General features: G+C 45.5%; 1 long non-coding RNA gene across 2 annotated transcripts in view; it reads left to right on the top strand.

The window, feature by feature from the left end:
- The window catches only part of LOC142818788 (uncharacterized), a 67030-nt gene that overhangs the window by 20651 nt on the left and 24210 nt on the right, over positions 1 to 22169 (top strand). For both annotated transcript variants that reach the window (XR_012896436.1, XR_012896440.1), the window contains exon 2: positions 9771 to 9875. This is a non-coding gene — a long non-coding RNA (uncharacterized LOC142818788). The remainder of the gene's footprint in view (positions 1 to 9770; positions 9876 to 22169) is intronic.

Consider the following 22169-nt stretch of genomic DNA (forward strand, 5'->3'; position numbering starts at 1 on the left):
AGGACTGTTAATGACGGCGCTTGTGAGCCTGCTGAGGCTGTGCCGACACTAGGATTTTCATTGGCAAAACTTTTGTCCATCAGGGGTGTGATAAAACACCCCCTGACCAACCTAAGTTTCACTAATAAAAGTGCCAGAGTGGATAGTGCTACGTTGGGGTCGGGGTGGGGAAGAGACACTCTCCTGTTGGCATAGAGTGGTTACACAGAACACCTTCCAGCAGTGTAGCTGCAGTGGTACAAGTATGCCGCTGTAAGTTCTGTAGCATAGAGGTAGCCTTTGTGTTAAGCACATGATAAAATCCATCTCTACTGAGGAAGTCACTCCAACACATGCAAAAAGTCCCATTGAAGCCAATGGGAGTTAAGCATGGGCTTAAACATCTGCGCAGTGCTTAATTTGTAATGAAACAGGTGCCAAGGCAAGGCTAGAAGCGCTGGAACTATGAACTGCCAGTCCTAGCAGTGCTGGGGCTTAGGGCCATGGCAAGCCTTGGCACACATTAAGCACTGCATGTGTGAGAAGAGGTGAAAACTCCATCACCAGTTAAACAGGGCTAAAGCCAGGTAGGCACATCTGCTACATGTGTGCTGTAGTTAATTAGTTGCATCTTAGGGTGCATCTACACTGCACTGCTTTTCTGGAATAACGGCCATTATTCCGGAAAAACAATACTGGCATCCACACTGCAACTGTGTTATTTATAAAGCAAATCGAAATAACACAGGGCTTTTTCTGATGTTGGTAAACCTCATACCACGAGGAATAACACCTCTTCTGAAAAAGCTTTTTTGGAAGAAAGAGTGTGTGGATGCTCCTCTTCTGCAATGTCAAAATAGATCCCCACCAGGGCCATTCTAAAGTTATTCCTCCTCAGTGCCTCGTGGGGCTCTAAATCGAGATAGCGCAACCACATTAGGGGAGCCGGCCTTGGACTAATTTTGAAGCTTCCCAGTAGTGTGGAGGCTCTATTTTGAAACAAGCTTTTCCAGAAGATATCTTCCAGAAAAACTTATTCTGAAAAAAGCTTTCAGTGTAGACATAGCCCTAGACAGAACAGGCGGGACTAAGATGGTTCAGGTGATATTTCAATAAATACTTGGGTCTGAAGGGCTAAGGGAGCTCAGTGTGAGGGGAGGAAGAAGTATGGCATTTCCTGTGGTGGGGGTTTGAGTCTGCATGGGAACAGACCCCTTGGGGAGACTGTCTGAAAGGTAAGTGTTGAATACCCCAGCTGGGGAGCAGATTTCAGAGCAGCCCCCAAAAGGGAATGACTGTGGAGCCCAGAGGAAGGGCTCACTTCGAGACACTTTGGATGTGAGTTTGAGCTTCCTTTACCACCAAAGAAATCTGTATTAGATGCTTCCCAGCCAAAGGGCTGCATTGTGCATGAAAGCAATGGCTTTCAGAGATACTAAGGCAAGCACCAGGGCTGGCCTTACCATGAGGCGAACTGAGGCTGCCGCCTCAGGTGCCAGACTGTGGGGGGACGCAATTAGAACGCAGAGTGTAGAAAATTGTGTCTGCTGCTGGTGCATATGTAGGGAGCAGAGCAGTACCATGAGAGGAGTAGAACAGGAAGAAGGCAGAATTGAGACCTTTCAAAGTTTTGGCCCAAGCAAGGAAGCATGGGGGCCTCATTTGAGCTCCCCGCCTCAGATGCCAGAATGTTGTGGGCCAGCCCTGGCAAGCACCCACTCCAGTGCTATGCTCTGGAAGGAAGGGATACACTAGAAGGGAGTATGAGCTATGAGGATATGCTTTAGTGAACCGTAGCCTGAACTCATTAACCTCACCCTTGCAAGCAGTATCTGTTGCTATCCAGAACTGGATTATGTGTGTGCGCACACATGATTTCATACTGTACAGTGATACTTGCTTTGACCTATAGCACCTTGAACAGTCAGGGTATGTCTACACTACAGCGCTAATTTGAACTAACTTAGTTCGAATTAGTTAATTCGAACTAAGCTAATTGGAACTAACGCATCCAGACTAAAAAACTAGTTCGAATTAGCGTTTTGCTAATTCGAACTAGCATGTCCACATTAAGTGGACCCTGAACTGGGCTTAAGGATGGCCGGAAGCAGTGCTGGCAGGGCATCAGAGGAGGACTTAGAGCGTGGAGATGCTGTCTCAGGCTAGCCGAGGGCTGTGCTTAAAGGGTCCCAACCCCCACCCCAGACCAACAGTTCTCAGGGGTGCCCTGCTTGCAAAGCAGTCCTGGCTTGGATTGCCCAGACTGCCCACACTGGGCACATCACACCACTCAGCCATCAGCCCGGCTGCACTTGCCGCAGGCTGCCATCTGGGGAGAGGGGGCAATTGGGGGGCTGCAGGAGAGCTTCCACCCCCAGAAGCCCGCAGAGCCAGCCTAGTCCTCCCCATCGGGGGCTTGTGCCCCATTTCTCCCTCACCTCCTTCCACTTACCCTTCCCTAGCCCCTTTTCTTGATGTACAAAATAAAGGACAATTGTGTTCAAAAATGGAATCTGTCTTTATTGAACAAAACTGGGGGAGACTGGGAAAAGGAGGTGGGAAAGGGGAAGAGAGAGGGTGGGAGAGGGGAGGGCAACTACAATAATCAGGGGTTGGGAACAGGTCCCATATGAAGAGAGGCTAAAGAGACTGGGACTTTTCAGCTTAGAAAAGAGGAGACGGAGGGGGGACAGGATAGAGGTCTCTAAAAGCAGGAGTGGGGTGGAGAGGGTGCATACAGAAAAGTTCTTCATTAGTTCCCATAATAGGAGGACTAGAGGACACCAAAGGAAAGGAATGGGTAGCAGGCTTCAAACTAGTAACAGAAAGTTGTTCTTCACAAAGCAAAGAGTCAACCTGTGGAACTCCTTGCTGCAGGAGGCTGTGAAGGCTACAACTAGAACAGAGTTTAAAGGGACGTGAGATCAAGTCATGGAGGTTGGGTCCATGGAGTGCTATTAGCCAGGGGGTAGGAGTGGTGTCCCTGCCCAAGGTTTGTGGAAGGCTGGAGAGGGATGGCACGAGACAAATGGCTTGGTCACTGTCTTCGGTCCATCCCCTCCAGGGTCCCTAGGGTTGGCCGCTGTCGGCAGACAGGCTACTGGGCTAGATGGACCTTTGGTCTGACCCAGGACGGCCATTGTAAGCTCAGGGCTCAGGGTCGGGGGTCTCAGTGGACCCCCTTGATTTTAATGCACACCTGCTCCTGGGTGGCCAGGCTGGCAGCTCTCCTGCCCTAGCTGGCCACTTTCCTGTGCCTAGTGTGGAGATCGTTGATGAGGTCCACGATATCCGCACTAGCTCAGGTGGGTGCCCACCTCTTGCGGTCCCGGGCCAGCTCCTGGGAGCCGCCAGCCTGGTCCCGGGAAGAGGGGGAGGGCTGGGGGGCATCGGGTGGGTGGCTCGATCCGTGCCAGGTGCAGGGTCTGCTGGCTGGGTGCTGGCAGGCTTGCACCTGGCACGGGCACCGTAGCCAGCCCATGCCCCTTTAAGGGGTCCGGGGCCGGGAGGGGGGCAGACGAGTTTCCCTGGTGTTGGCCAGAGTGGCCACCAGGGAAACCTGGGGAGGGCTAGCCTCCCACTAGTTCGAATTAAGGGTCTACACAGCCCTTAAGTCGAACTAGTAAGCTCGAACTAGGCTTAATCCTCGTGGAATGAGGATTACCTAGTTCTAACTAAGCGCTCCGTTAGTTCGAATTAAGTTCGAACTAATGGAGCGCTAGTGTAGCGCCTATGAAAGTTAGTTCGAACTAACATCCGTTAGTTCGAACTAACTTTGTAGTGTAGACATACCCTCATAGTTTATTTATGGCTCTCATTATGACTGCTTGAGACAGAGAAGTGTATGGTACCAGGTAGCAGTTTAAATAAATTGTGATGTGTCAGGGATGCGGGTGGGGGTGGGATGTGCTGAGAAACGTTTACTCAAACCGTAAACCCTGTATATGATAGAAACCACATCAAGCCAGGAGGTGCAACTGCACCCCGACACCTGTAGCTGCTGTGCTTATCATTGCACATGTGTCTGGCGTGAACTGGGAGAAATATCATTCTCACATCATTGTAAAATGCCATATATGGGTAGATGTCTATATTTCCCTATGCTAAATATGGGACACTGGGTAAAATAACTCATATTCAAGCAAATTCAATGGCAATCAATCAGAACTCTGCAGTACAAATGTTCAAATTAACATCAAGGCGAGTGAGCCCCTGTTAAAAAAAATACTGTGTAGCTGGGGTCTTTATTTACCTTCTTATCTTTAAGTTTTGCCCGGGAAGAAGGGAGACACACACATTCCCAAACAGCTCTCTCACATAGGGATGGGGGTGGCTGACTGAACCCTCTCTACCCAGTTCTTTCCACCCTCTGTGCCTGGCTGGGCCCCCCCAGATGGACCCACCTCTTCTGGTATATGGAGCTGTGTCCAACACATGGGGGACATGCGGGGTCAGAGACCTCCCCCCATGTTTCTGAGAGGGTTCACACCAGACCGTGAGAAGCAACAGCCTTTTTAGCACCGTGCAGGAGGGCAGGGATGGAAGCTGTTTTTAGCTGAAGGGGGACAAGGGTAGGTACAGCCTGTGTCTTTTCCACAGGTCATCTCTTTTCTTCTGCCTCCCACTGCTCTATAACCCGGGGTTCCCCTGCGCTGTGATGTGTGATTCCCACTGACTCACCCACATGTGTATTGGCCCAGACACCTAGTCCCAGCCTGAGCAGATAACAAGTCTCTTCCCAAGGGGAGAGACAAAGGAAGGGAGGTGGTGACGGCCACCTGGCTGGGGGGCAGGGCATGGGAGTTGGGCAGTTTTTGGCTGGAAAACGATGAAGAGAATAGACTAAGCAGAGTGCTGGGAGTTGAGGGCCTATGCACCCTTGCCCCAAAGGGGTCGAGGGCTGCCAACCCCTGATTCCTTATGTCCACATCATGTCTATGCTGTGCTGTATCCTGGAGAAGCAATAAACCCCCTCTATTCTACTGGCTGGTGGAGTCTCATTTTGCTGCTACAGGGGTGCAGGATCGGGGGGATCCCCGACATGCCATCACATCCCCTCCTGCCTTCACAGTGTAGAAAGGTAGCTAATACCTCCAGGCTGCTGCTGGCCATCTGCCTCCTGTCCTCTAGCTACATCACAGGCAGGAAGGGTTAAGCACTAAGGATGCACTGAGCACCACGACCTGGGAAACCTGGCTTCTGGGGCTTCAGTGAGTTCACCAGTCAGAATGGTGGCTCAGCAGGGAGGATGCCTATGAGACAGAGCAGTCCTGCATTCCCTGGGGATAGGACCTAGGATGGGGGCAGCATGTGAAGAGGGTGCTAAGTTCCCCTGCCTGGGGTCCCTGGGGACCTGCAGGGTTGGGGTGCAAAGAAGCTGGAAACAGCTTCCTCTCTACCACTCCAGAGCTTAGTTGAGGGGCAGAGAAGCTTCCCCAGGCCAGCTCTGTGTAGGGCTTTGGCACATGCAGGGCGTGGCTCCTCCTGGCCCGTGACCAGAGGCACTCGGGGGAGGAAGAAGCCTGGCAGCCAGGCTACTGGAGAGCTGAATGACCTCACCAGGGGCTGGTTCTTCACAGTGCTGGGAGTAGGATGCACACTTCTGCGGGGTGGGGAGGGCGGTAGATATGGAGAAGAAGTGGCGCTCCGGTTGGGGGGGGGGGGGGGTCACTGCACTCAACAGCCACCACAGCAAGCAGCCAGTGCTGGCTGGAAACCGGGGTATGCGTGTGTGGTGGGGGAAGCTTTTGGCCAAGAGCTGGCACAGCGCAGGGACTGCACTGACAGACCAACAGGGACAGCGGTTGGTACTGCATACTGCAGCTTTGCCTGATTATCACCTGCACACCAACTCCCATTATCAGCCACCAGACCCCCCCCCCACACACACAACTACTGCTAGTAGGTGGGTGGCTGGTGAGCAAAGATCTGGCCACCAGTACTGATGGGAAGGGAGAGACAGAAAATATGGGACAATTTGCCCATTTTTTTAAAGTAGGGACTCCTGCAAGAAGGCTTAAATATGGGATTATCCCCTTGAAAGTGGGACGTCCGGTCACCCTATATATTGGCGTGTATGTTACCGAACCCACATGTTACATCTCAGAAGAGCCAAATCCAAGATTATTGCTTGTGGGAGGGGAGGGTGATAAGCCTTCTCCAGAAACCAGCAGAGAAAATATAAAAATCCTCTTCACTGGCACATTTGCTGCTGCTGCTTCCTGAGAGCAAGAAGTAGGTATGCCTCCTCCTTTCTCGTGTTTGATGACTGTTTTTCTGACATTAATCACACAGGAAGGGTAGGCTCACACAGAACCGCCCTCTGCCTTTTCATCAGATATTTACTGTCACAAGCTACAGCCCTGGCCCTTGACAATTTTTCCTGCTATTCTGAAAAAAAGAATGTCTTTTCTTCCTTCTGTCAGACCTTAGTGGTGATCCCCAGATGCCCTCAGCAGTAAGTGAGGCATTTTAAAGGCAAAGGACTAACTGCACCATATTAGGATGTGTATCCCAGCCATTTTTTGCACACTGCACACACACACCTGCCCCAGCCCTGAGCCCACATCCTACATCCCATCCCCTTGCCTCAGGCATGAGCCCCCCACACTCCAGCTTCCTCCCAGAGCTCACATCCCCTCCTGCACCCTAACCCCTTGCCCCAGGTTCAGCCCAAAGCCTCCTCCCACACTACAAACCCCTCAGCTCCAGCCCCAAACCCAAACCTTTCCAAACCCCTGCACCTTCCTGGTGAAATGAGTGATGGCGGTGGAGAGCGAGCAATAGAGGGAGGGGGTGGAGTAAGCAGGAGTAGGGCATTAAGGAGGGGGTGGGACATGCAGGGACCAATTAACGCTGTTTGGCTTTGTGTGCTTAGACAGTTGGCAACTCTATCTCTTGATGTTATGAAGGTCAGGAATATAACAGGGTTCAAAATATAACTAGGTAAGTTCGTGGGTGATAGGTCCATGCTGGGCAGTATAGTGTCCCCTAGCCTCTGTTTGCCAGAAGCAGGGAAATGGACTTCAGGGAGTGGGTGGATCACTTGATGATTCCCTGTTGTGTTCCCTCTCTCTGGGGCACTTGGCAGACAGGATACTGGGCTAGATGGACCTTTGGTCTGACTCAGTGTGGCCGTTCTTATGTTCTCCAACTAGACAAAATGCTTCATGGAAGGCATTGTCTCACATTGTCCCTGTAAAGTGCCAAATAAATGGAGCCCATAAGACACTGTTGGAATACAAACATGGGCAATACTGCATTTGTGCAGGGCTCCAGCAAAGAGAGGAAGAGTTCTTTGGCCCTTGACCTCCAATATGCATTTGTGTAAAGGCTAGGTATGGGCTGACCCTATTTTACGTTACAGTACATCAGTTACTTTTCTTAGTAACACTTTGAAGCTAAAGTCTTGTCAAAAAAAGTAGAGAAACATGTTAGAATACTGGTAAGAGATGCATATAATTCCTAGAAATGCTTTGTATCAGCATCAGAGTTCCTGCCATCAGTGCTGAGTGTTCAGCTGATACTCTGACCAGCTAATTTCCTTTGTAAAGGCAGCAACCAGTGTCTTTTAAACTTCTTTGCAACAGTTGGTGCCTACGTTTCCTTCCACCACAAGGCTTACTGCACCAAACCTTTTCAGCTGACTGAGGCTGCAAGCAAAGTGCATGTTCAGCTGACTTGAGGTGAAATCCTGGCCCCGCTGAAATCAAGGGGCCTTCTGCCTTAGTTCTTTGATTTGTTGAGGGAAGCAGAAAGGAAGAAAATTGTAGCAATGCTGATGGAAAAGACCATCAGAGGCAAAACCCAGCACAAGATAGTCCCTTGGCTGAACTGAAAAATCCTTCTTTCCTTCCACTGCTAGGTGTATGTCTACAATGCACGCTTCTTTCAGAATAAACTATTCTGGAAGAAATACTCTGAAATCATTTATTTCGAAATAGCACATCTACACTATAGAGAAGCCTCAAAATTAGTCCAAGGCAGGCTTCCCTAATGTGGATGCGCTATCTTGATTTAGAGCCCCAGGAGGCACTGGGGAGTAATTACTTTGAATGGCCCTGGGTAGGAGCTATTTCAGTATAGTGGAGCATCCATACCACTCCTATTCTGAAATAGCTATTTCGGAATAGGCGTTATTTCTTGTGGAATGAGGTTTGCAGAAGTTGGAATAAGTCATCTGTTATTTCAAAATTATTTTAAAATAATGGAATTGCTGTGTAGATGCTATTCCAAAATAACGTTGCTTTGTAAATGCACCCCTAGAGCAGTTAAATCCTTCTCTGCAGAACTCTTTGACCATGAATTGCTTTGAGATTTTGCAAGCGTGGGATAAAAGTGGCATTTAAAACTGTTAGCTAACCTGCGTTGATTGACATATCTTTTTTTAAAAAAAGATTTGGCATATAGTAGAGACAAGGAGAAATCATATTGAAAAAATCTTTCTGCTAGTTACGGTCAACACTAGGTATGGTCACAACTGCCATGAAAATTTTAAACCTCGCAGTGTTTGTGGAATGTTTACTGGAGGAGATTAGTGTAAATGAAAGCCTTTCTGTATAGCAGCAGCCATTTCCCAAAACCAGGTAGGCAAACACACCTTCCCCCTTGACTGAACTGAGCACATTCCTGGACTAACACACACCAGGAATGCTGGAAAGAATTCAAGCCATCAACCTGCAATTCAGATCTAGGTCCATTTATGAAAAGTGCCAGGGAGCATTGTGCTCTGTCCATTGCAGCTGGCTTTTTGGCTCTGTGATTATTTTTTTATTCAAAAAATTAAAAATGCATTCCCCATTTTGATTGATTAGTTTAGTACCACAGAATAATTATTTCATCATAACATTTTTTTATTTGAGGCAATTAAGATTTTTGGAGGAAAAATAAATTGTTATATATTTCAGTGGATTTTTGTAAAAAGTGAACAAATGCTACTGAAATGTCTTTTTTTAAAACCAGCATTACATACAAGTACCTAGACAGTTGGAGCTGTCTTTTCTTATGCTGAAATGGAAACCTAAATATGTTTCCAACTTTCTTCCTGGTTCAAATCTAACTACCTCTCATTCTGTTTCATTTTTCCCCGCTTTTGAATGAAATCTTAGCCCTCCTAGGGGGCTTTGTCATTGACATCAGTGGGGCCAGAGTTTCAGTCTGAATCTACAAACATTCAAAATGCTCTTAGTTTGACAGATGTAGCCAATTCTCTGCTGTGCTATAGAATATGAAACTAATTCATATTACTCATTTGAGACTCTAAGAAAAAATTCAGAAACACTCAAATGAATAACATGAAACAGTTTCCTCTATACAGCAGAACCTCATTTATCCAAGCTTCCATTATCCAGCTCCATGTATTAACTGAGCAACCAGCGCACCCTCAGGAATATGGGAAATTGGCATCATCTCCATAGCAACACAATTTTAACTGTCATGTCTTTTCAGCCTTGTAAAATGACAGTGAGTGGAAACACACAGTATTGTCATCACGAAAGTGGAGATTATTAATAAAATAAAAAAGGAAAGTAGCTCAAGATTTTAACTTTGGAAAAATCACAGTATTGCAAACCATCAGATTTTTTTCCCTTGCCTTCCAGTTTATAAATATTAGTACTCATGTACTTATTACTGTGCTGCAGCGGGTACCGTATCTTAATTTGATACTTTATTAATATTATTTGTTAGTTGTTACCATTAGTATTGCTGTTTGTTGCAACTTAATGATCAATTTGTATTTTTTAAAAACTGGTACAAGAGACCCTTAACATTTGTGGAATTGCTATTTGCAGTTCTACAAATTCGTGGGGGTCTCCTATCCCAGCCTGCAGTGAGGACAGGGGCCCGGAGCTGTGCTGAGTTCCCTGAAGCTCCCAGGAGCATATCCACTGCAAATGGTGAGGGTTTCCTGTATTCTTTACTAGAAGTATCAGCTTTTGTATACTGCAAACAATGCTGTTTTTAATGCTTTCCATCAGGGGTCAGCTAGTTTAAAAGCAACTTCGCATTTTAAAATAATGGATAGAAAATTCTTTGTCCATTCTCCTGATGATCTGAATTTTTTATTTTTTTCCGATCTGGCCCTGTTTCCTTCTAGAGCTGATAAATGGAGTTCTACTGTATATATCTCAGTCTGTGTCATATTAATCTCCCCAGCCCTCAACAAATCCCTATGTTCTGGTGTCCTGGTAGGTTCCAAAGAATGGCCCACCAATTGGTTTTTAAGAGTGTGTCCATATTGCAATAGACCCATTCCAAGCTCAGGGTTCAGCCCAAGCCAGATGTCCGTATAGAAATTTTTCTAGCCCTAGAGACTATGCCCTGTCAACCTGAGAGAGCTGACCTGGGCCAGCTGTGAGGTTTTTTTACAGCGGCGGATATATGGCAGGGCGAGCAGGGCGGCTGCCCCGGACCCTGCGCTGCAATAGGCCCCGCGCCGAGCTGCCGTGAGGGGCCCAAAAGGCCACTTGAGCTGCTTGCTCCCGCGTGGCGTCCCGGCTGAGCGGCGCAGAACTTAGCTGAGTGCCACGCTGGGAGGCAAAGGGGCATGGGGCGGTGAAGTACATGGCCAGGGGGCAGAAGGTGAAGAGCATGACAGAGGCTGCAGGTCCCACCCCCTGGCCGTGTACATCACCGCCCCGCCCACCTTCGCCTCCCACTGTGGTGCTCGGTTTAGTTCTGCGCCGCTCAGCTGGGACGCTGTGCGGGGCCCAAACAGCCGTTTAGGCTCTGCGAGTTAGAGGCAGGAGGGGGAGGACTAAGGAGAAGAGAAAGAGAAAGTGAGGCAGAAGGAGGAGGAAAAGAGAGAGAGTGAGGCAGGAGGAGAAAGAGAAGAGAAAGAGAAGAGAAAGAGAGAGAGGCAGGAGGAGGAGGAGAAGAGAAAGAGAGGGTGAGGCAGGAGAGGGAGGAGACTTAAATACAAATGAAAATTTTTAATTATTAATGCAGAATTTTGTTTAAGAATGACTTACAATATAATTAAAATAACTAAATTAAGTTTCTATCAAATTTACCCAATTCACATTTAATATGAAAATAGCCTTCAATTTGCGCATTGGATGCCTTTTTTCTATTTTTTCTCCAAAGGGGGGCCCTGTGAAATTGTGCTGCCCTGAGCCCCGCAAACTCTCATGCGCCCCTGTTTTTTTATCTACATTGCAGTTAAACACCCACGACTGGCCTCTGTCAGTTGATTTGGGAGTTCATGGGCTATTCAATTGCACCGTAAACATTTGGGCTGGGACACCCTCAGAGATGTATCTAAAGCTCAGTTGGTCAATATTCAGCAAACCTACTTTCTCATTCCTTAAAAAAAAACAAATGGTCTGGTAGCCAGTCATCTGGGCTGTGTCCAGACTCAGGGTTTTTTTCGAAAAAAGTAGCCTTTTTTCGAAAAAACGTCACCTGCGTCCAGACTCAAGCCGCGTTCTTTCGAAATTAAATCGAAAGAACGCGGCTTTTCTTTCGATGGCGGTAAACCTCAATTTACGAGGAAGAACGCCTTCTTTCGAAAGTTCCTCTTTCAAAAGAAGGCGTTCTTGAATGTAAATAGGTCTTCTTCGAAAGAGAGCATCCAGACTCACTGGATGCTTTCTTTCGAAAAAGCAAGCCGCTTTTTCGAAAGTTCAACGTACAGTCTAGACGCTCTCTTTCGAAAGAGGCTCTTTCGAAAGATACTTTCAAAAGAGGCTCTTTCGAAAGAGGCTTGCAGTCTAGACATAGCCCTGAAGAAGTGGGCTGTGCCCACGAAAGTTCATGATACCATCTACATGTTTTGTTAGTCTATAAAGTGCTACCAGACCATTTGTTGTTTTTTAAGTTTATCCTGTACAGATTAACTCAGCTAGCCCCTGAAGTTTCTCATTCCTGTCCCTCTGCTGCCCTCCAGTGGTTGTTTCATTTCACTCATTCTATGCTGAAGAATTTTTTTAAAAAAATTTCCATTGGCTTTTAATTTCTTTATTGCATTATTCAACTTGCCTCTGAGTCAGATAAACAAGGGCCAGAATCAGCAAGGTACCTTAAGCACATGTCTAATTTTAAACATGTAAGTAGTCTCATTGACGTCTGTGGGACTAATATGATTAGACTTCTGTTAAATACCGTGCTGATTCAGGGCTTAAATGAATAAACTGCATAGTGAAGAATGATATGCACCCATTTAGATGGCATTAACAAATGCCTAACATTTAAAACAAGCAACTGTTGTCAAGCAGTGGGTAAAATTAAAACAGAAGTGCAAAGAATTTAGAAACATGTTTTGTACAGATTTGTGTTGTAACTAAATACAAATAGCAATACTCAGTGTTATTAGACACCTTACATAGTATTAGGACCTGTGATAGGCTGTGTGCCACACCCTGGCCCTACAAGAGCTAAATTGTGCCAGGTGGGTCCAATCAGCTAATTAGGTTGCAAACAAGGGAGCTTTCAGCTGCAGGCAGCTAATTAAAGAGAGGTTTACCTGTGAGGGACAGGTGGGCTATTACAAAAGACAGGAAATTGGAAGTGGAGGGGGCTGTAGGGAAAAATATGTGGGTTGACAACTTTCTAACTGACCAAAACCAAGCTGCCCTGCCCTGCCCCTTACACCCAAGATCCAACTCCTTCTCTTTCTCTGAGGTCCTGCCCCTATTTTCCCCATCCTCACTCGCTTGTCAACTAGTCTCAGAGGGGGAGCCGTGTTAGTCTGTAACTTTAAAAAGCATTGAGTAGTCCTGTGGCACCTTAGCGACTAACAAATAGATATACATGGTATCAAGGAGCTTCTGTGGGCAAAACCCACTTCCTCAGATGAGATGAGCTTTGGACGCCTGACAACCTGTGGGGACACCTCCCTTCTTCAGGGCGTGACTGCAGGGACATGCAGGTTGCAGTTGCTCCTTGGGAGAAGGGAGCAGCAAAACTGGGAGATACAAAGAAGGGAGAACCAGGAGGCTAGGAAAGGGCCTAGGGCAGGGGTGTGCAAGCTTTTGGCTAGGCAAATATGGCTCAGTATGGAACCAAATATGTCTCTTTGTCATTCCCAAAACATACACACAACTTTTTAAATTAAAATGAAAAAAAAATCAAAATTTTAAAAATGTGTGATTACTCATGTCAAGGTGATTTTTTGGTCTATTTCACCTTTAATTGTTCATTTTAGCAACAATCCATCCTCTCCACTCATTGGGGGCCATGCATATTCTCTTTTTATTTGATTGGTCAAAAAATCTTTCCATCATCATACATGATGGTGAACTTTGTAACTCCCTAACAGTAAACATGATGAAGAGAAAGAGAGATGATGAACACCGAAATTTTCAAAAGGGGTGGACAGATTTGTATGTATTTGTGGATAGGATCGCCACACTCTCATCTGTAGTGAGAGACTGTTCTCAAACAAACAAACCAACAAACCAACAAACAAACAAATTTCGTGACAAAACATGCAGCATTTGCTACAAAATTCCCCAAGGGTGATGCAGGAAAAAAAAAAAAGTCCGCGAAGAGCCGCAGCCAAAAATGAATATTGGACAAAATAGTCTGCTGGTATGGTAAAAAAAAAAAGTAGGAGCTTAAACTCCGCACGTTTTTCAGGCTCATACAGCATTGTTCAAGAGAAGAAGCCTTTTACTGATGGGGATTATGTGAAGAGATGCATGCTAAAAATTGGTCATGAACTATTTGACAAGTTTCACAAGGACAAAATCAAAATTCAAAACATACCATTAATCGGGAAAAACATTCCATGCCAGAGCTGTGAAAATGGCCCATCAAATCAACAAGAAACAAACGCAAAATTTGAGTTTAGCTTCTTATTTTTCATTTGCTTTGGACAAGCCAACTAACATATGTGACATTGTGTATTCTGGGACGATATATTTGTGGAAATGCTGTGCATAAAGAAATGATGGAGATATTACCAATGAAAAATCAAATACAGGGGATTCCTTACTTTTGAACTTTCATTGCATTGTGCATCAGAAGGCACTTTGTGTGCAATCTTCTGGAACAGAACTTGGAAATGTAACGGGACTAGTCATTCAAAGTGTCAGTTGTATTCCTGCGTAAGCCCTTAATCACCATGAATTTCAGTACCAGGAAGGGAGGAGAGGGGGCGTCCAGACTGTATGGTTTTTTTTTGGAAAAACAGCAATTTTTCTAAAAAAACGTCACTTACGTCCACACTGCAATCGCGTTCTTTCAAAAGAAAATCAAAAGAACAGAGAAGTTTTTCCAACAGTGGTAAACCTCATTCTACGAGGAAGAAAACCTTTACCGATAGAGCTCTTTCAGAGAAAGGCATGTGTGGATGCGGAAGAGGGAGTTTTTTTTTAAAGAAGAGGCCTCCAGGAAAAAGCACAAGTGTCCTGGTGGACACTTTGTTCAAACTAATCACGACTCTATAGTTCCTGGCTCCTGCCTGCTCTTAAAGCTGCAGGCACCTGGATTAGCCTTGTGGCAGGAAGCTGGCCTTGCAGCAGCAACCTGATTGTGCGGTTCTGACTGCTAAAGGCCTGCTGACCCCTGGCACAGCCACAAGCCCCTTGAGGTCCCCCAGCCCGCACAGGGAGCAGTATCAGGACTTCAAGGATCTACCCAGGAGTACCAAACGCTGGGCACCCTCCTGCTCCAAGGCAGAGATCCTGTGCCTCCTTGAGCTGTGGGGCAAGGAGAAAACAATGCAGGATCTCTGCTCCCGGAGGTGTAATGCAGACATTTATGGGCACATGGCTGAAACTCTGGCCCAGAGGGGACACCATCCCTGCACCTTGGACCAAGTATGGAGCAAGGTGAAGGAGCTCTGGCAAGAACCCCACTCCTGCCCCTACTACAAAGAGCTGCACCAGATCCTGGAGGTGGGGAAGCTCTTTCCCCACCCTTACTGGTGGACTTGGTCCTGGAGACAGCCGTGCTCGCCTGCCCAGATCTCCCTGAGGAGGACAACGATGAACAACAGCTGCAGGAGGAGGAGGACACTGGCAGCGTTGTCACCCTCAGCCTGGAGCCAGTAGCCCGGGCCCTGGAGATCTCCCCGGCATCATCTGACATCATCTCATACAGCATCTCAGGCTTCCCTTGTCAACCGCTCTACGTCTAGACTGCCGCGCTGTGCCGGATCAGCTGATCGTCGGCACAGCGCGGCGGCCATTTTTATTTTAATGAAGCGGGGATTATTTAAATTCCCGCTTCTTTGACTATGCCGAGTAAACTATTTTACATGGCTCCGTCGACAGAGCCATGTAGTCTAGACGTACCCTGAGGCAGTGAACACAAGACTGACAGAGTCTGGAGAGCAATGTTAGTAACCTGATCACTGCTAACCATTTGGTGAAAAGTGAATCAAAACAGGGCACTTCACTCTTTAGCCATTGCTGTATTTTCTGTTGTCTTTCCTGTCTCACTGAATAATGACCTTACCCTGTCCTTGGTCTTTCTCTTACTTCTAAAGTATTTGTTATAGTCACATTAAAGTCTCAAGTTAACTTGTAGAACCATTTCCTAAAAAGTGCTGAAAGCCCTATTACTTGGGACTTTTAAAACTCAACTGAACAGAGCACTAGGATATGTACTGTATATTTCATATGAAATATCTTATTTTTACTTCCCAACTCACTCTGCACATTTTAGACTAAAGTCTTTTTCAGAAGGAAAGAAATTACTATTTCAGGCAAGATCTGGCAAGTGAGTTCTTGTCAATTGTCAAAAATGTCTTAAAGAACTCTGAACCCATGGCCACAAAATGACTCTCCCGGGCTACATATTTGGTCTTAGAGTTGGAACTGTTCTACCCTGTGACAAATTCTTCTGTCTGATCTGTCTTCTAGAATCATTTCCATCTCCCCTGGTAAGAGAAATGAAGTCTGCATTCTGCACTAATTAATTATCTTTAGGAGCAGGCCGCCAGGTGAAATGCTGACACATTTGCACATTTATTTTGTAAAAGGGTATCACTGAGCTGCTTTGACAGTCCCTCTGTCCTTTCTGCCTTCCAGTGTTTTAATTGGGAAACTAAAATAACAGCTAGTTCTCATTCAATAGTTGAGCTGTTAAATGTGTATGACTGCAGTATTTTTTTTAAAGTTATAGCAGGTTGTTTTGGGGCTTTTTTGCATAATGTATCAAGCACTGAGGGGATGTCTAGACTGCAGAGTTTTTCGGGAGGTATCCTGGAAAAGTTCCGCCACATCAAGGAACGCGTTTGCTTTTCCAAAAAAAATTTCAGAATTTTTTCAATATCCCTGTAAACCACGTTCTACAAGGAAGAAGGGATATTCTGAAAGAGGCTTTTCCCCCTGACATGTGGCCCAGTGTAGATAGGCCAAATGTCGGAAAAGCCTCTTTCGGAAGAAAAGTGGAAAAAGATACACAAATTGCGGTTTGCAATTTGTGTATCTTTTTCCGATAGAACTTTGCAGTGTAGACATAGCCTAAAAAGGATGATGTTACATACTGGCCCAGATCTTCAATACACTGATGTTGAGTGACCTTTCATGCAACTGTGCTGACTTACATGAGGTGAAGATTTGGGTTGGTGAGTTTCACTGCTTTTCAAAGGAGAAAATGCTCAGGACACTAGCTAGACACATGGTGGACAGTGTAGAGGAAAGACGTATCTTTGAGCAGCCTCCTTGGAGTGAAATTGTACTCTGACCAAGTCAGCGACAATAGGTTCCACTGTTCCTTACATGTGTTCCCAGCTCACTGAGGTAAATGGAAAGAAAGAAGAACATGAGGATCTCTGCAATGAAAGAATTCCCTCCCCCCAGCCAGTGTCTTTTCCCCTAGCTTATGTTTTGCTCCCCTGCATTTTGTGGCAGTATTTATCCCTACCGTACTCTAAAGTACAATTGCATGCCTTCTGTAGTCCCAGACACAGGAAAAGAACTTTTTCTACAGAGAAGCAACTATACTCAGGAATGAGAGTTCTCTTTTAACCGCCTCTGCACCCTTCCCTCCAACAAGGTTATCTCAAATGGAGTTTCTTTGACCACCTAAGTCTGGAGTTTCAACAAGCCCAAGTTCTTCTGTCTTAATAGGTATTGACGACAGGTCGGTGTTTTGTCTCTGTCTCTAAAAAGAACTGCAACTCTCAAACAAGCCATTTGCTTTCAAAAGGAAAGCATTGTGAATTCTTAAATGTCTCTGTATATCCATGTGTTTTTAACAGGGCAAAGCATCCACTAAAACACAACCAGCATGGAAGCTATATACGCTGCTATAAGCAGACTGAATGAACTATCCAGACAGTTTGGGGAGAGACTCTCCTCAGAAGAGAGTCTTCAGGAGAAAATGATAGAAATGTAGCCGTGTTAGTCTGGTGTAGCTGAAACAAAATACAGGACTATGTATTTGCATGAACATAACTGCTCTGCATTGGTATCCAGCAGACAGGAGTTGAGTGGCTCCAAGTGGTCAGTTTTGGCTGATGTTGGGTTGCAAATCACTTTCATAGAGAATGCTGAGGTAATGAGATGTTATCTTCAGTGTATGTCTAAAGGGAAGCTGAACTATGCTGAGTTTGTCTGGACTTAGGGGTCACCCTCAGCTGAAAGGAATTTGCTAAGCTAAAGGCTTGTTTGTCAGACCCTTGTGGAAGTAAGAGGGGTGGGAACAGGCAGGACCCTCCCTGCCAACAGGTAAAGCACACAGCCACATTGGTACCCCAAATGCAGTCATGCCATAGACAACTGAATGCTGGGTATAGGACTGCGCTAGCTCCGGTGGGCTGCCCCCAGCAGGCTGTCTGGGAGTGGGGGAAGGATGCAGGACATGGGGTTCAGGACATCTCCTGCTCTGTCCCTGTCCTGCCCCTATTTCACTTCTTCCTCAAAGAAACACAGCATGGGGGACTAACAGAGGGAGGCAGAGCTTGGTGCCAGCAGCAGGGGTGCCCTTCCTGCATTCAGTGGTGGTGGCAGCATGGGAAATGGAGCAGCCTGGCCCCAGCTCCCAGCCATGTTGGGGTGGGGGGGAGTTGCTTTTCACTTGTATGCAGCCTTGACTGATTTTTCTGGGTAAGCGGCCCCCAGCCCAAAAAAGGTTCCCTGCCCCTGCTCTAGCAGATCCAGAATTTAAGTGTAAAATAAGGTTGGTTTGAAGTCCACATTCTAGTCCCTTGAATTCTTCCCTTTCTAAATGCAGAAAGAATATAAATGACAAATTCAGCAACTTTTTTTTTCATTTCTATATTCCAGAGATATATTTTTTTAATTTTTGCTATTTGCTTTAGTAAAGTTTTCCATTCTGGCAGTCATATGCTTCCTTTAGGTCAAATCCAAAAGCAATATCACTTCCTAAAATAACTTACGTCAGTTGGCAGCAGCAATGAGAGGGTGTCTACACTGCAGGGTTTTTTCGAAAAAAAGTGGCCTTTTTTTGAAAAAACTTCCTCTGTGTCTAGACTGCTGCCACATTCTTTCGAAATTAAATTGAAAGAACGCCGCGGTTTTTTTGACCATGGTAAACCTCATTTTACGAGGAAGAACGCCTTTTTTTGAAAGTGCTCTTTTGAAAAAAGGTGTTCTTGAATGCAAACAAGGCTTTTTCGAAAGACAGCATCCAGACTGCCTGGGTGCTCTCTTTCGTAAAAGCGGCTCGCTTTTTTGAAAGAAGTGGTTGCAGTCTAGATGCTCTCTTTCGAAAGAGGCTTGTAGTCTAGACGTACCCAGAATGTCAGTGTTTATACTATGTGTGATCTGTGGCCTCCCATTATGAGCTTTCACTATATAGGCTACGTCTAGACTTGCATGATTTTCCGCAAATGCTTTTAACGGAAAAGTTTTCCATTAAAAGCATTTGTGGAACAGAGCGTCTAGATTGGCACGGACGCTTTTCCGCAAAAGCACTTTTTGCGGAAAAGCGTCCGTGCCAATCTAGATGTGCTTTTCCGCAAAAAAGCCCCGATGGTCATTTTCGCGATCGGGGCTTTTTTGCGCAAAACAAATCTGAGCTGTCTACACTGGCCCTTTTGCGCAAAAGCTTTGCACAAAAGGACTTTTGCCCGAACGGGAGCAGCATTGTATTTCCGCAAGAAGCACTGATTTCAGACAGTAGGAAGTCACTGTTCTTGTGGAAATTCAAGCGGCCAGTCTAGATAGCTGGCAAGTTTTTCCTCAAAAGCAGCTGCTTTTTCAGAAAAACTTGCCAGTCTAGACACAGCCTATATGTACAGAACTTTCATGCAGCACCTCCAGCACTTGATTTGCAATTTTTCTCTCCCTTTTTTCAATACAATTGGGTTATTTTCTCTTGACAAGAGCCTAGTTATGCACTTGCATAGGAAATCTGATGCTATTGTTGTTAACAGAGCAATATACAGCCTGAGAAGTCTGTGTGGAACTCCATTGAGATGACCCTCAAAGAGTAAACAAATCCTTCCTGTTCCCGCTGTTGATACAAATTCCCCATCCAAGATATGCTTAAGTGGACCTCACAGACTACTTCATCATGCATTGAAATCAAATTACCAGCTGTATTCCAGCAAATGAGGCAGATCTGGGTGGTCCTCCATCTGTACAGAATTCTTTTCTCCGGGGAATTTCTTTTCTCAATATAAGGGAAATCTTGCTATTTGACAGGTTTTTTTTTTATTTTCTCTTTCTCTTTTGCAGTATCATAGCAATGGGGGAAACTATTCTGCTGTTACAACAATGTGACTGTGGAACAGCTCCCTTAGATAGGACCAGACACAACCATTGGATTCTGCTAGCCAATACTGCCCAGAAAGAGGGCAGGGTCAATTAAGAAGGTACAGGCAGACCACTCAAAATATGTGCTGACTCCCAGATTTTAAAGCTGCCTTCTTCTATGACAACCTTGTGCCCCACAGAGTGCAGATGAGTTTTAGCTCACTGACTTCAGATGAGTTGTTCCAGATATACACGAGTGTAAATGAAAACAAAATTTGGCCCACAATACATGTCACTAAAAGCATCCATTGAAGTTTTGTCGGGCTAAAAGAAATAGCGGGAAATTTAAGTGAGTTTAAAATCTCTGGTTTCTTCCTACTACAAGAACCAATTAATATATATTGAACACTTAAATGAGCTTAAACTCCACTTCCCACTGCAGCGAGTGAGGTGCTGCGGGTACTAGGCCACCTGCTACTCCCCCAGGTGGCCCTGGGCCCTGAAGGGCCCCCCAAAGCACGGTGGCTGGAATGGTTTCTCCGAACCATCCTATGGATGGGGTGACTCTGTTGTGCATATTTGTTATTGTTACCATAGGTGGTAGGTATCAGAGGCAGCAGGAGGCTAATCTTCTCCATCAGCTAGGTGTGGCCCACCCACACTCTACCCTCCAGTTTCTCCCCTGCTTCCGTCCCATCATGGCTGGCTGCCTGGCCTCCCCACACTCTGGGGCTGAGAAGCCTGGGGCTGTGCTCCCCAGCACCCTGGAGGTGGGAAAGTTGGGACTGTTCCAAATCCTTAATCATTTTTGTTGCCCTTTTCTGAACCTTTTCCAATGCCAGTTGATCTTTTTTGAGATGAGGCTACCACATCTGTACTCAGTATTCAAGATGTGGACATAGCATGGTTTTATATAGAGGCAAGAAGATATTTTCTGTCTTAGTTCTCTGAAAACATCGACTCAGTGTGCAGCGGCAGTCAAAAAAGCAAAAGAATGTTAGGAATCATTAAAAAAGGGACAGAGAATATCTACAATGACTCTGAGATCTCTCCCTTGAGTAGTTGTAACTAAATGAGTCCCCATTATGTACAGCAGTCAAACCCGGAAGGATGCTATCGTACTGATGACCCTTAGTCGACTCCAGATGCCCCTGGGGAGTAAGCTGCTTTCACATAAGAAATATTGAGATGAAGAATGACTGTGGAGGCCCTATGCTCCATTAGGAGCCCAAAGGACAAATGATGAAATGATATTGTATGTATAGTTGGGATTATTTTTCCCAATGTGCATTACTTTACATTTACCAACATTAAATTTCATTTACCATTTTGTTGCCCAGTCACTTAGTTTGGTGAGATCTTTTTGAAGCTCCCCATTGCCTGCTTTGGTCTTAACTATCCTGAGCAGTTTAGTATCATATGCAAATTTTGTCATCTCACTGTTTACCCTTTTCTCCAAATCATTTATAAATAAGTTGAATAGGTTTGGTCCCAGTGTAGACCATTGGGGGACCCCACTAGTTACCTCTCTCCATTCTGAAAACTTATGATTTATTCCTACCCTTTGTTTTTTGTCTTTTAACCAGTTAACAATCCACGAGAGGACTTTGCCTCTTATCCCATGAAAACCTACTTAAGAGCCTTTGGTGAGGGACCTGGACAAAGGCTTTCTGGAAATCTAAGTACTGTACACTATATCTACTGGATCCCCCTTGTCCACATGTTTGTTGATCCCCTCAAAGAAACTCTAGTAGATTAGTAAGGCATGATTTCCCTTTACAGAAACCATGTTGACTTTGCCCCATCAAATTATGTTCATCTATGTGTCTGATAATTTTATTCTTTACTATAGTTTCAACTAATTTGCCCTGAACTGACATTAGACTTACTGGTCTGTAATTGCCAGGATCACCTCTAGAGCCTTTTTTAAATATTGGTATCACATTAGCTATCTTCCAGTCATTAGGTACAGAAGCTGATTTAAAGGACAGATTACAAACCACAGTTAATAGTACTGCAATTTCACTTTGCGTTCCTTCAGAATTCTTGGGTGAATGCCACCTGGTCTCCAGTGATTTGTTACTATTAAATTTATCAGTTTGTTCCCAAACCTCCTCTAATGACACCTCAATTTGCAACTATCCATGTTATAAGCCTGAGAAATGCTCATAGACCAGTTCCTTAGAAGTAACTGAAATAAAATTGGGATTGTGAACAAAAGCTTTACATGTCAAGCCTCACATACACAAAGGGTGTGATCAAGAATTTGAAAATCATATGAAAGACTGAATGCAGGGCATTCAGTAGTCTGCCTACTTCCATGACTCAGCAAGGATTTTTCCAGCACCTGGAGGAGAGTATAAAATAAAGGGCAGTGACATCCTTAGACCACCTTTCCTCCCTCACCTATTGTGAAGGCAACGACATCATTGGAACGACAAAAACATTACTAACGGGAGAGTGGTCCTAACTGGAAAAATGACCAGTTACACAGAGTGCTACAGGCTGTTGGGTAAGGGAAACCTTACTGCTTCAAAGTTCACTTAGCCTAGTAAAGTTTATAAAACAGCTTGTGGT

Source organism: Pelodiscus sinensis, chromosome 1 (assembly GCF_049634645.1).
Source record: "Pelodiscus sinensis isolate JC-2024 chromosome 1, ASM4963464v1, whole genome shotgun sequence".
NCBI lineage: Eukaryota > Metazoa > Chordata > Testudines > Trionychidae > Pelodiscus > Pelodiscus sinensis.